Below are 13,174 nucleotides of genomic sequence, written 5' to 3'. Positions count from 1 at the left end.
TTATTCTATTCTATTCTATTCTATTCTATTCTATTCTATTCTATTCTATGGAGCATTTTGTTGGTATGCAATGAGAGCTGATGTCCATTATTTTCAAAGGCTTTTCACACACACAGTAAGTTACACTCCAAAGTTGCCGTCAGTTAACAGAGCCACTCCCACCACAGCCTCCGATTGGACGAGTCTCCTTCTTGCATATCCAATGAGGCACCTTGCACTCGTCAATGATTGGCCACAGCCGGTGCAGTTATGTAAATGAGCACCTGGTGGCACCCGCTGTGGGCCGGCTGCCTCGCCAAAACCCGACTGTTCGCATTCACGGTCGGACACGAACCGTCTCGCGTCTCTTTCTGTCACATTTATCGGGCACTTGCTATTTGTTTTACGACGAGTGGACGTGCTGTAAGCAAGCCGGCTCGCCAACTTTGAAGTGAACGTTCGGGGGAATTTTCGCGGACGCTTCCAGAAAACAGGTCCGAAGCGGAGTGACCAAAAAGTTTGGAGGGGTGTTGTCGCAAGTACCGGCTGGGTCTCCTTTAGGTACGCTTCCTTGATCATTTACTTCTTATTTACGGTTGCAGTGGGTATCTTGTGTGTGCGTGTGTGTGTGTGTGTGTGCGTGTGTGTGTGTGTGTGTGTGTGTGTGTGTGTGTGTGTGTGTGTGTGTGCGCGCGCGTGCGTGTGTTTTGTTGTGTCTGTGTGTGGCTTGGCGTCCGTCAGTCTCGTTCCGAAGCGGCTCTGGACGCCCGCCATGCACCGACCCCCCCCTCCTGCCAAGCGCATATAGGCCGACCTAGGTGTAACGTTGCGCACAAATATTAGCAGCCGCGTGTCTGAAATGCTCTCACAGTGTGCATCACGTCCTGGATTTACTGCAAACTGATGCACGGGTGTCCAAGGCAGAGGTCCTGATTTCTTTGCCAAGTGTCTAAAACTACCATTAGTCAAGTTTAGGCGTTGCCGTTCGCAGTTAACCCTATTACTAACGTGACAGTTGAAGCACAGATTAGAATATTAAGACGTCATGAGATTGACAGTGGAAACATTTTCCTTTTTGACTTTTCGTCCCTTAAAGGCCACCGTACACCGCTTATTTTGCAGTGCTGGCTCTGCTGACTATATTAATGTGACAGTTAAACAACATATCGACTATTATGTCCTTACACAAAGTTTTGTAATAGAGAGTTTTGCCTTTTGTTCCTTCAAGGCCACCGTACAATGCTTATTCACTGCTGTCCATAGTAATATGACAGTAGAAACACCAATCTGACTATTGAGGAGTCATCCATTTTACAATAGTATTTTGCAGATTTTTGTCATTCAATGCTGAGCATAATATCGTGACAATGGAAGCACAAATTTGACTCCTGAGATGTCATAGATTTATAATGGAATATGTTTTGCATTTTTGTCCCTTCAAGGCCACTGTACACGCTTGTTAGTCACTGCTGACTATATTAATGTGACAGTCGAAGAGCAAAGCTAAATATTGAGAAGTCATAAGGTTTACAATGGAGAGCTTTGCCTTTTTGTTCCTGCAAGGCCACCATATAATTCTTGTTATTCACTGCGGACCGTAATATTGTAACTATGCAAAGTCGTACATTTTACAAAGGAGTTTTGCATTTTTGTCACTTCCAGGTCACCATACATCAGTTGTTGCACTGCTGGTTCTGCTGTCCATATTAATGTGACAGTTGAAGCGCAAAGGCCACCTATGAAGGCCACCATACACTGCTTGTTATTTACTGCTGTACACATTAGTGTGTTGGTATAAACACAAATGCACTTTTGTCCATTCAGGGCCACCGTACCACTTTAATATCAGAATCAGAATCATCTTTATTTGTATAGTTTGTCCAAAAAGCACACAAGGAATTTGTCTCTGGTAGTTGGAGCCGCTCTAGTACGACAACAGACAGTCAATTGACAGAGAACACCTTTGAGACATAAAGACATTGACAAAAACACTCACTGAGCAATAAAGGGTTGCTAGTTATCTGGTAATGTCGGTACAAACCTTTTTAAATTTTTTGACAATTGTGCAAAAAGATGCAACACATGCTCTTGCACTTAGAGCAGTTTAAATGACTGATATAGCAATAGTCCGGTGCAATGACCATTGTGCAAATGGCGCAGAGACGTCAAGGAATGTATGCAGTTTAAAGTGACTAGTAGTGCGATGATCTGGGACAATGTTGATTGTGCAAATGTTGCAGATACTCCTCAGTCAGTGTGCAAATGGGGCAGATGCTACTCTGGCATGAGTGGCCGGTAATGGTCAACAACAGATGTGCAAATATAGCGTGGTGAGACTACTATAGTGAGTGCACAAGTAATATATAATTGGCCCGACAGAAATGTGACAACAAACTCAAGACAAAAAAATTGGCAGCATGTTGCAATGGAATTGTAGGTTAGCTGTTTAAGATGTTGATGGCAAGATGGAAGAAGCTGTCTGAATGTCTGCTAGTTCTGTGAAAGTCAGAACACAAAGCCAGATAGTGTCGTAACAAGTTTCACAATTGAAAGCTTTGCCTTTTTGTCCCTTAAAGGCCACCATGCATTGGTAGACTCACTTTGGCCATACTAAAATTTAATTAGCATGCAGTTTTGACTGCCACAGATTTAGATGTCTTAATACTGCACTGCTGACTTGTTATAATACTGCTTAAGGGTCTAAATATGGTTTATTGTATACTATGTAGCTGTTTGGTAAATACTAATATATATATTCAAACTTGGTAACGTGTGAATTAAGTTTAAGTACTGCACCATCATAACTATGGTTTGTGTTCAGTATATGGCAATGTTTTGGCAATAGATTATAATTTGGGGAGTCCTGGCAATGGGTTAAAGCTCTAATTTGGGACATTTCTCCTCAAGAGAGCCACATTCCTCCCGAGTTTCTTTACATGGCACCTCCTTTACAAAAACAAAGTCAAACAAAAGCCATTCTTTCCTGGTGTAAAAAATGGGCCCTCCGGTCAGTGTTTAGGGTCACCACCTCCACACATCCAGGTGTAACCCCTCTTACCCTCAATACTTCAGGTGACCTCAGATGACATGGCGAAGACATGGTTTTGCTTGAGGCGAAGTAGACGCAAACATGACCTGAGCCCCCGTGGCGTTTTGTGAAAGCATGCTCACAAGTTTTAAATGAGCAGCAATTAGCCTTTTTTTCTTTTTTGGGTGGAGACAAAAAAGTAAGAATTGAGCGTAACGCTCAACAACCCGAGCTTACAGTAGCTCACAAAAGTGAGTACATCCCTCACATTTTTAGAAATATCTATTCATGGGCGACCATCGAAAATTTCATTTTCTAACAATATAAAGTAGTCAGTGTACAGCTTGTTAATTTCACTCTCCCCTCCAAAATAACTCAACTCACAGCCATTAATGTGTAAACTGCAGGCAACAAAAGTGAGTACACCACTGCCCAAATTGTGCCGAAAGTATCAATGTTTTGTGTGGCCACCGTAATTTTTGAGCACTGCCTTATTTAACCCTCTTGGTTATTGTCTCAATTACTACAATGAAATCATAGTCTTGATTAATGGCTCTTTGCATACTATAAATAAGTACAATGGCTCGAAATAATGCACAAAGTCAAACAAGTCAAATAACTCCATGGCACAAGCGGGTACATGCACGCACAATGTACCCATCATAGAGTTAATGCAATCACTCTTGCCGTTTATTCAAGATGACCACCACCGAGCACAACAGAAAAAGAGATAATAAAAGATATAAAAGAAATAATCTATTGAGCGCTGGTGTCCATTCAAGGCCCGAGGGCCAGATCTGGTCCACCACATCATTTCGTTTTATTTTTATTTATTGTATATTTAATTTTTTCATTTTTGTGGCCAACACCATTTGGACTTAATGCACATAGTTTGTGCGCATGTATGCAGTTGTAGCTTGTAGCACTCCATCGAGATCTCCTCGGAAGGATGCATCCATTAGCCTAACCTGCGGAGTTGCATGGATATTCATGGCAGCGCCACAACCAAAACTGAAAAGGACCCATTGCTGAGGTGGACGGCGACTGCGGCAGAATGACAAGGAGAAAGTTTCATCCATTACTGTGAGAAAGATGACGAGAGCTGGCTATGTTGCCAGCAGCATCTGTAGCCAGCCAGCTAGCTAGAAAGCCGGCAGCTGCTCCGAGGCAGCGAGGGTTTACGGCACCGGCAGCCACAAACCCAACCTACCTTTGGGCACGGAATGGTGAGGGATCCTTGTTAAAGTAAGCCATTTTGAACTAAAAAGAACAAAATCCAGAGAGAGGAGCGGCAGCCAAAATCTGCAGTACATTTTGGAAAAATAATTATCCAAATTAGGATTTTCTCATGTCCCTGATACTTGGCTATCTCTAGCTACAGTATGTCTTCAAGTGAAGATGCTCTAGTCTTTACATATAGCGTTGCAGAAATCAAGTTGCTCCTTGACAAAGTTGCTTTTGATACAAAGGAGGAAGAGATCAGGAACATTGCTGCAATTTCATGCTGTGCTCCCCTTTCTTGGCACATAAAACCAGTAGACGTGTTACTGGCTCCTGGGTCGAAATGCCAGGCCCCCCCAAGAAGAGCTTTTTAACTTTATAGGCATTTTGGACCCGTTTGCATTTTTTTGCCAAAGAGGATCTAAAATGGAGCAAAGGAAGGAGTATTAAATAAGGAGGGGCCCCACCGAGTTTTGCTCCACACCCCCCTCGTGGCATGCGCAGGTCACCCGGTTGCTTATTTAATGGCCATTTGGCTGCTAATTTCTCCCACAGCATCCCTCAGGATCTGTTGGCCCTGTGTAATTGCTGTTTATGTGCTTGTGCAGACCAGCGGAGGGAACGCGGGATATGTGAAATGAGTGGAGAAGATCGTTAAATGGGAGTTTGTGGACTATTATGTTATTAATGTTTTTGTTAAGCTTGGTGGAAAATTGCGCTACTTTTTTGGATGCCAAAGCAAGGCCATGTCGAGGTTTCTGGATTTATTTTTCAGCATCATAAAATCTTTGTTAATTGTACAGGCAATGTTTTAAGAAACATTCTAACCCTTGTAAGTCTCAAGTGTAAAAATAAGTTAGTTACTGTATGATAAAAATCTAAAGTAAAAAGGTAAAACTACACATTAGAATAGAGTGGGGTTTTTCTTGTTATTGTAACAAATGTCCCCTTGGTGATTTTTCAAAGTCAGTGAGAAACTTGTTTTGTGAAAAGAGACAGAATGAGAGCACTGGTTGTTCTGCCCTAGTTGATCATTGACCACAGCCTGTTTGGTGTTTTATTCGTTTCATTGTTTAGTGGGTGGTGACTTATTTCCTTTGTGTTTGTTGACCTCTGTGAAAAGACTTGAGCAGGTGTATTGGGACATTAAAACCTCCAAGTTAGATCCTCCACAATGACTTACTTGTGTGTCATGGTTGCCTGATTTTTTTTTTAATGTATTTTTTATTTTTGTTTTTTTGGGGTGGCGTGGCAGGTTAACCACGCCGGAGCACAATGGCCACAATGGGGTTTTCGGTCCCAAAGTTCACCGGTTTACGTGACCTCCCCCAAGCAATCAACCGTTAAACAGCATTGTCGCTTCAATTTTCCGGGCCAGACGGTCAGGAATTTCAAGGCCGCTGAGCGAACCCATCAGACTCGTGTTCCTGTCTGTCTGTTTCTAATGGGAAAAGAAGGCAATGGAGGATGGGAATCTACAGTCCTTGTTTCTCAACCGCATTCCCATCAAGTCTAGACAGATGCGCCTTTCAATTGAATTGCCTGGTTTGGTTAGAGGAGCATTTATTGTATTAACAGTAGGTGACACTTCAAAGTGGGATTCTGTTTGTTCTTGGGGTTTTAGTTGTCAGTGACTTCTCAAATCTTTATTTGATGTTCTTATCTATGAATCTTCCAGCATTAATTCTCATCCTTTAATTACCTCTGCCAACAAGATTATGTTCGCATCACAGTTTGTTTGTTGGGATGAAGCAAAAGCTACGGATTTTATTTCCACTAAGTTGTGTGGTGGGCTGGGAAATAGTTGCATTTTGGCTGGTCAGTGAATTAGGATTCACATCTTAATTGGTTTAAGAATTTGGGATTTGATTCTTAGTTACTTGCTTCTTGAAATTCTAGTGCTGCTGATTTGTCTATGCTTTGTTGTCTAAAGAAGTCCAACATGCCAACAGCTGAGGCCTATATCAAGGCAGACTTCTTCCAGTTAACATTATGCTACTCAATACAATGATGGTATTGGAAAACAGGAGTCCAGAATATCAAGAAATTGATTCTCCCATTCCTCAAACATATTTAGCAAATAGTATTGGATTCATTGATTTTTAATTAATCCCAAGTCGATCCATGGCATGTAGTCAAATCCTTACCAGGAATTTGCTTGTTACAGTTTTATTTTGGCATTTTCCTTAATTTGTCACTGCCACTGATAGTGGAAATTAATTCAAGCATATTGCCGCTCTCCGATGGCAACCTTGTATGTTACATTTCTGTTTTACAGCAAAGTATTTTGTTAAAAACACAAACGATTGTTATGAGACAGCTTTGCCACACCATAAACCTAAATTTCATAGCCATCACTGTATGGTGTCCGTTCAATGTTTTGAAACATTGAAGCGGACTGGAATGTCCAAGTCCAAACAAGACTTGTTGTGGTTCAAAACTGACGAACAGAGTCGTAAATCTCTTGTTAGGTTCCTTTGGCCGTGGAACTACAAAGCGTTTCCGTTGAAATCCATGCAGTTACCATAATGACTAATTTAATGACCTCGGAGTATCTGTCATACTTTTGAAAATATACCTTTTATTGTCAATTTTCTTAAAACTTATCAAAAATTGTCGCCTCTTGGTTTGTTAAAACAAAGTTAGGGCTGTCGACATTTGGCTTGACTTTGTTGATGGCCTGAGAAAAGTGAATGGGGAGGTGTTATATTGACAAATGTATCCACTCAACCTGCCTTGACTCACATACGGGTATGAATTTAAAGTGACATCCCATTCCTAATGCATAGGGTTCAATATGATGTTGGTCCACCCTTTGCAGCTATAACAGCTTCAATTCTTTTGGTAAGGCTGTCCACAAAGTTTAGGAGAGTGTTTATGGGAATTTCTGACCATTCTTCCAGACGCACATTTGCGAGGACTTTGTGCAGGCCAGTTAAGTTCAAGAACACCAGACTCTCTCATCCATGTCTTTATGGTTTGTGCACTGGTCCTGTTGAAAGACGAAGGGGCCAGCTCCAAACTGTTCCAACAAAGTTGGGAGCATGGAATTGTCCAAAATCTCTTTGTATGCTGAAACATTCAGAGTTCCTCTCACTGGAACTAAAGGGCCAAGCCCAGCTCCTGAAAAACAACCCCACACCGTAATTCCCCCGTCCACCAAACTTCACACTTGGCACAATGCAGTCAGACAAGTACCCTTCTCCTGGCAATGGCCAAACTCAGACTCGTTCATCAGACTGCCAGATGGAGAAGCGTGATACGTCAGTGGAGAACGCGTCTCCAATGCTCTAGAGTCCAGTGACGGCGTGCCACACCAGTGGATCCGCCGCTTTGCATTGTACTTGATTTATGGATTGGATGCAGCTGCTTGGCCATGGAAACCAATCCCATGAAGGTCTCTAAACACTGGTCTTGAGCTAAGTTGAAGGCCATGTGACATTTGGAGGTCTGTAGCGATTGACTCGGCAGAGAGTGAGCGACTTCTTCGCCCTATGCGCTGACCCCGCCGCACCAGCAGTGTACGTGGCCTCCCACTTTGCGGCTGAGTTGCTGTCATTCCCAAACGCTTCCACGTTATTATAATACAGCCAACTGTGGAATATTTAAGAGTGTGGAAATTTCACCACTGGACTGGTGGTATCCTATCACAGCTCCACGCTGGAATTTACTGAACTCCTGAACGAGACCCATTCTTTCACAAATGTTTGTAAAAACAGTCTACATGCATAGGTGCTTAATGTTATACACCTGTGGCCATGGAAGTGATTGGAACACCTGATTCCAATTATTTGGATTGGCGAGCGAATACTTTCGGCAATATTTGTGTGTGTCTTTAAAGGACGAGTCTGGTTGTAATAGACATGCAATGGTAATGTTTTTTTTTGGGGAAAAAAGGCAGAAACCTTGAAGGAATCACACATGGTGGAATCCCACTTCCAGGATGACCTGGCTGTAATAGATGCTGAGTGGGCAAAATTAATCACGATATGATGCTATACTATGTTAGCTTAAACAACATGAGTCCATTTAATAAAAATAAGTGTCCCAGGTAGGTGCCTCTGGGATATTGCTTCTCCTGAGGTCTTGTCCCCGGTGAGTTGATACAGAATCCTCACAGCTGCACCCTCACCGCCACCCCGTCTGCTCGCCGAGGAGGAGGGCGTGGGGAGTAGTAGCAGCAGTAAAAGAGGCCAAATTCTAGTTTATTTCTTGACATTCGCATTTATTGTTTTATGTTTCTACAATATAGTGCTATTTTTCTTTATTGAAAACACAAACAAAAAAATGGTAATGGTTTTTGGGGACTGGAACGAATTTGATGGCATTTCAATTCATTTCAATGGGAAAAATTGATTTGCTGTATGAGTAAATTACATTACGAGTTTGGGGGTACAAGGTTTTCACGCTTTGAAGTCATATGTGACTAATAATGTAGTGGTTCACTCGCCTGACTTTGTGTTGACAGCGTGGATTTAATTCCCACTCAGTGACAATGAGTGTGGATGCTTATCTGCCTAAACAGTATAGTGTATGTGCCCTGTGATTGACTGGCAACCAGCCTAGTGTGTAGTCTTCCTTTCGCTTGAAGTCAGCTGGGGTAGACTTGAGTGCACTAATGTCCCCGAACAGGATAATCACTATAGATGGTGGGATTTGGTGGGATTTATTTATTATTATTTTATTTTTCTCCCTTCCCACCATCTAACTTCTAACTGGGGTCCTCCTTCATCTTGTGTATTTCCCTTTTGAAGCAGCGCTATATGATTCATTCATAACCACACCCACCTCTCCTCCGATCTTTCATTGGGCTCATCGTTTTATCTGCTTTTCCCCGTGCCATCAAGGGATGTTGTGATGAGATGGCGTCGACTCTACTCGCTTGTGCGTGCCGAGGAAAAGTTATTTTGGCTTCTGAGCTTGACTTCAAAGAATTTGTCATTTGTCTCCTATCATATTTTGGCATGGTGCCTCATTTTTCACTCAGGGCCCCGCAGAAGAGAACCACCCCCACACTCTTCCCAGCCCTGCATATGAAATTTGATATGAACAAGATGATGTCGTGCTCTGCTAGTCACAAACCCTCAGATGAAAACCTCGACATTTCAGGGATTATTTGAGGGACTGAGTCTGAGTAAAATTTACTTACTGTACAAAAAGGCACAAATAGACGTTTGGACTAAATTGTTGGTACCCTTTTCAATGAAGAATCACAAACCCACAATTGTCAGGGAAATAACTTCAAACTGATGACATTGGATTTTGACAAGTCACAAAGCTTCTATCTAGGAAACTGTCCAAAGCAAAAATCTTACCTATTTTGAAACATGGAGGAGGCTTGGTTATGTTCTGGTTTGCCGCATTCGGCACTGGGTGTCTTGAATCTGCGCAGGGTACAATGAAATGTCAAGACCATTAAAGCATTCTGGAGTGAAGTGTCCTGCCCAATGTCCGACAGCTTGGTCACGGGTCTTCGGACCGCATAAAAACCCAAGAATGTCCAAGAACAAAACATTGGACTGGTCTGAAAAGACACTTGGAGCAGAACTAAACCCCGCAAAATCAAAAGCAAGAATACATTGGATGTGCCAGCACTAGTCAAAACACAGTACTGTGATTCATTTTGGAATAGTGGAATAAAAATTTTACAGGATAATTAATCAACGTAAGGGGGGACGCCATGTTTGTCGAAATCATCATCAGCTGCAAACTCGTGAGAGTAGTTAAGTTACATAGATTTTTGTAAGCCTGGTTTGTTAATAGATTGCTGTAAGTCTGCGATAGCGACTGCAAATTTTGTCAGGCTGACCGGATCATAGGCGAAGGTGCAGATTCATTTTTGCCTATTAAACTGCTCATCGTTTTATTTATTGCATCTCCCATGGCTCTGAGACTCTTAAAAAAGGAGTCAGTTGACTGTCGCGAGCCAACCGGGCACTCGCTGCGCCATGCAAGCCACCTGGTGGGCCGAGGGTGCAAGAGGCCACCCGGCGAGCAGCTAGCCACTAACTCTGGCAAGCTGGCGCCATATTATACAATTTTAATCAGTGACAGCATAAGTAATTAGATGTTTTTATAATAATAATATAAAAAAAAATAGCCATTAAACAAGATTTTGAGATGGTTTTGTGTTGATGTTGGCCATTTAACAAGATTTCGTGATGGTTTTGTGTTGTTGGTTCGCAACAGTATAGAATGGCATTATAAGGTACAGTATGATACCAACTTCAATGAGGCTAACAGATAGCGGCTGTTGCAAATCAGCCAGGGTTCAGCCTGACAGCGATGAAGTGTAGCGTTCATTGCTGCAGATTTACTAACTGTATGGTTTTCTTAGTAAATAAAGCTAGCTAATAAGCTGTACCTGGCAAATACACATCACATTCTCTCAAACTGACATTATCGTGAGAGTGAAAAGACCTAAAGATGATCACCTCTGTAAGGGAATAGAGGCTACGTTTGAAATTATTATTATTATTTTTTTTAGAATAACTACTTTGTAGATTTAAGTCAACAGTAGCTGATAAAGAAAAGTACATTTTAAATCTAACACAGTTTTAACATCCTGGGTTTAGTTCCGGTTTAACACACCACAGGATAATCGGTCAGGATAATATTTAAGTGACATCTATCAAACCTTTGCTGACTTTCATCTAAAGGGAGGGAAAAATGCTCAAATTCTTCCTGATTATCAGTGTGTGTGTACCACCTAATTTATACATCACAGCAGACTCTTGACACCGACATCATGAGATTATGTGATTGCGGGAGGCATTCTTGTGCTGCCAAGTGTCAGACAGCTTGGTCATGGGTCCTCCAACAGCAACAACATTTGACTATTCTGAGCTAATCTGAAATGGAAACAGCCCTAATCAATTAATTATTATGCTCAATCCTACTTTGACACAGTGTTTTTCTAACTTTGTGTTTTTTCAGTGCAAGAACATCACTTGCTTTTGAGTAATATATGTTCCAAGATTGAGATAACTTAGCCCTGCTCTTCATTAATGCCTTTAGGGGCCTGCCAGTGCGACTTTTCGGAAAAAATGGTTGAAAGTGATGCAACTTGAGCCTGTCTCCTTCCCTTTGCACACATTCTTTGTTTTTTTAATTTTAATACTTGTTCATCTACTCAAGACCTCACACATACACGCAGACCTCGTGGCCCAGTAACTCGGGTGTGAATCACGGAAGGCTACTGGCAACGTTGGAGCTGTAGAGTAGTTGGAACATGGAGCTAAATCGTGCTCGCCGTCTCAGTTGAATAAGCCACAGTACATTTTCCTCCAAACTGTGAGTGGGCTGATCTGTCTTTGTGCCCACGGGTGGGACTGGAGAGAGGGGGCAGGGGGGTGTTGATGGTGGTGGGTGTCACATTATCATGAGGAGCTCATCGTGCTCTGTGTAATTTAAGTCTCTTTAGAAGGGGGACTGTGATTGAGGTGTCAGCCTGTGGCCCAAGCTAAGCAATTCTGGAAAAGCTTCTTCTGGGCAATTTCTTTTCCAGTGTGAGTGATTCTAATGAGATGAAGGAAGGCTACATGCATACAAATATTTAATATCGGAACTGTTTGTTTATTTATTTATTTAAAAAAAAAATATAAATCTCTGATAGATCACACACGATGAGGAAAAGAAAATCACCATGCATGTGCTTACTGCTCTTGTAGTGCGTGTGGGTGCGTGCGTGCAGTGAACTTGAGATGACTAACTCAGTACGCCACACAAGCATATCTCCACAGACAGTGTCCTCCCCAAAACAGATGTATGTAGTACCAAGACGGACCTGTCAGTGGCAGCATGGTGCCACAGGGCATGCAGACTGCTGTAAAGTACAAAGAAGAAGGAATAGTCCAGACCCTTCTGCAACAGGGGAAAATCTACACCATGGAGTATTTCTTAGGGTGTAATTTTACCCCTCCCACATGCTTTAAACATATTTAAAGTAATTGAAATGCACTTACATTTATCCTTAAAAGTTGACTTTCAATAAATTTATTTTAAGAAGTGGGGGGAATAAATGCAAAATGAGCTGTTAAGAGTAGGGCCCTGGTAGGGTGTGACTTAGGCGAGTTTGCGTGTGAGTATCTGGGTGTGACCTGTGGCCGACAACAGTGTGCTCATTGTTGGTGCTTTACTTTTCTCATGGTGTTCATTAAATGGCTAAAAAGTACATTTGCGGCTGGAGCTTTCCTTTCCTTGAGTGTCCCTGAGTGTTACAGAATGTAAATAAGTATATTGTAAAAACCCAAACGATCGAGTAAAAAAAAAAAAAAAAAAAAAAAAACTAATTTAAAAATGCGACATAGCGGATGAGCAAATGATATAGCGAGGCAACACTACAGTAGAAGAAGCAATAGAGGTTACTGTAGATGAGATATTAAACAGGTTCAATATTTACAGTTGTCAACCAAGCAGATTGGGGAGGAAAAATCACTCTTGACACACGCCACGCGACAGGATAATCTGTCACAATCATGTTTAAGAGACATTTGACAATCTCACACCTGCTGACTTTGATGCAAAGGGAGGAAAAATGCTTCATTCGTCCCGATTATTGGCATGTGTGTATTACTATTAATAATTTATACTGTATCACACAAGGCAATTGAGCGAACATCAGATCATAATTATGATCAGAATCATCTTTATTTGCCAAGTATTTCCAAAAAACACACAAGGAATTTGTCTCCGGTAGTTGGAGCCGCTCTAGTATGACAACAGACAGTCAATTGACAGAGAACACCTTTGAGACATAAAGACATTGACAAAAACCGTCACTGAGCAATAAAGGGTTGCTAGTTATCTGGTAATGCTGGTATACAAATGTTTTATTTTTTTTATTGTACTTTTTTGACAATTGTGCAAAAAGATGCAGAGTCCTCTAGCATTTAGAGCAGTTTGAATGACTCATATAGCAATAGTCCGGTGCAATGACATTCTGCA

General features: G+C 41.8%; 1 protein-coding gene across 6 annotated transcripts in view; it reads left to right on the top strand.

The window, feature by feature from the left end:
- Positions 1-275: 275 nt before the first annotated feature.
- Positions 276-13,174, top strand: part of ddr1 (discoidin domain receptor tyrosine kinase 1) — an 82,636-nt gene continuing 69,737 nt past the window's right edge. For 5 of the 6 annotated variants that reach the window (XM_061776879.1, XM_061776881.1, XM_061776882.1 and 2 more), the window contains exon 1: positions 278-540. The gene's annotated coding sequence lies outside the window, so the exon portion shown is untranslated. Of the gene's footprint in view, positions 541-13,174 lie in introns of all 6 variants that reach the window. The other variant, XM_061776884.1, reaches the window with a different exon arrangement.

This window comes from Phyllopteryx taeniolatus, chromosome 6, assembly GCF_024500385.1.
Source record: "Phyllopteryx taeniolatus isolate TA_2022b chromosome 6, UOR_Ptae_1.2, whole genome shotgun sequence".
Lineage (NCBI taxonomy): Eukaryota > Metazoa > Chordata > Actinopteri > Syngnathiformes > Syngnathidae > Phyllopteryx > Phyllopteryx taeniolatus.
The sequence above is the reverse complement of the archived record's forward strand: the minus strand, read 5'-3'. Positions and strand labels throughout refer to the sequence as shown.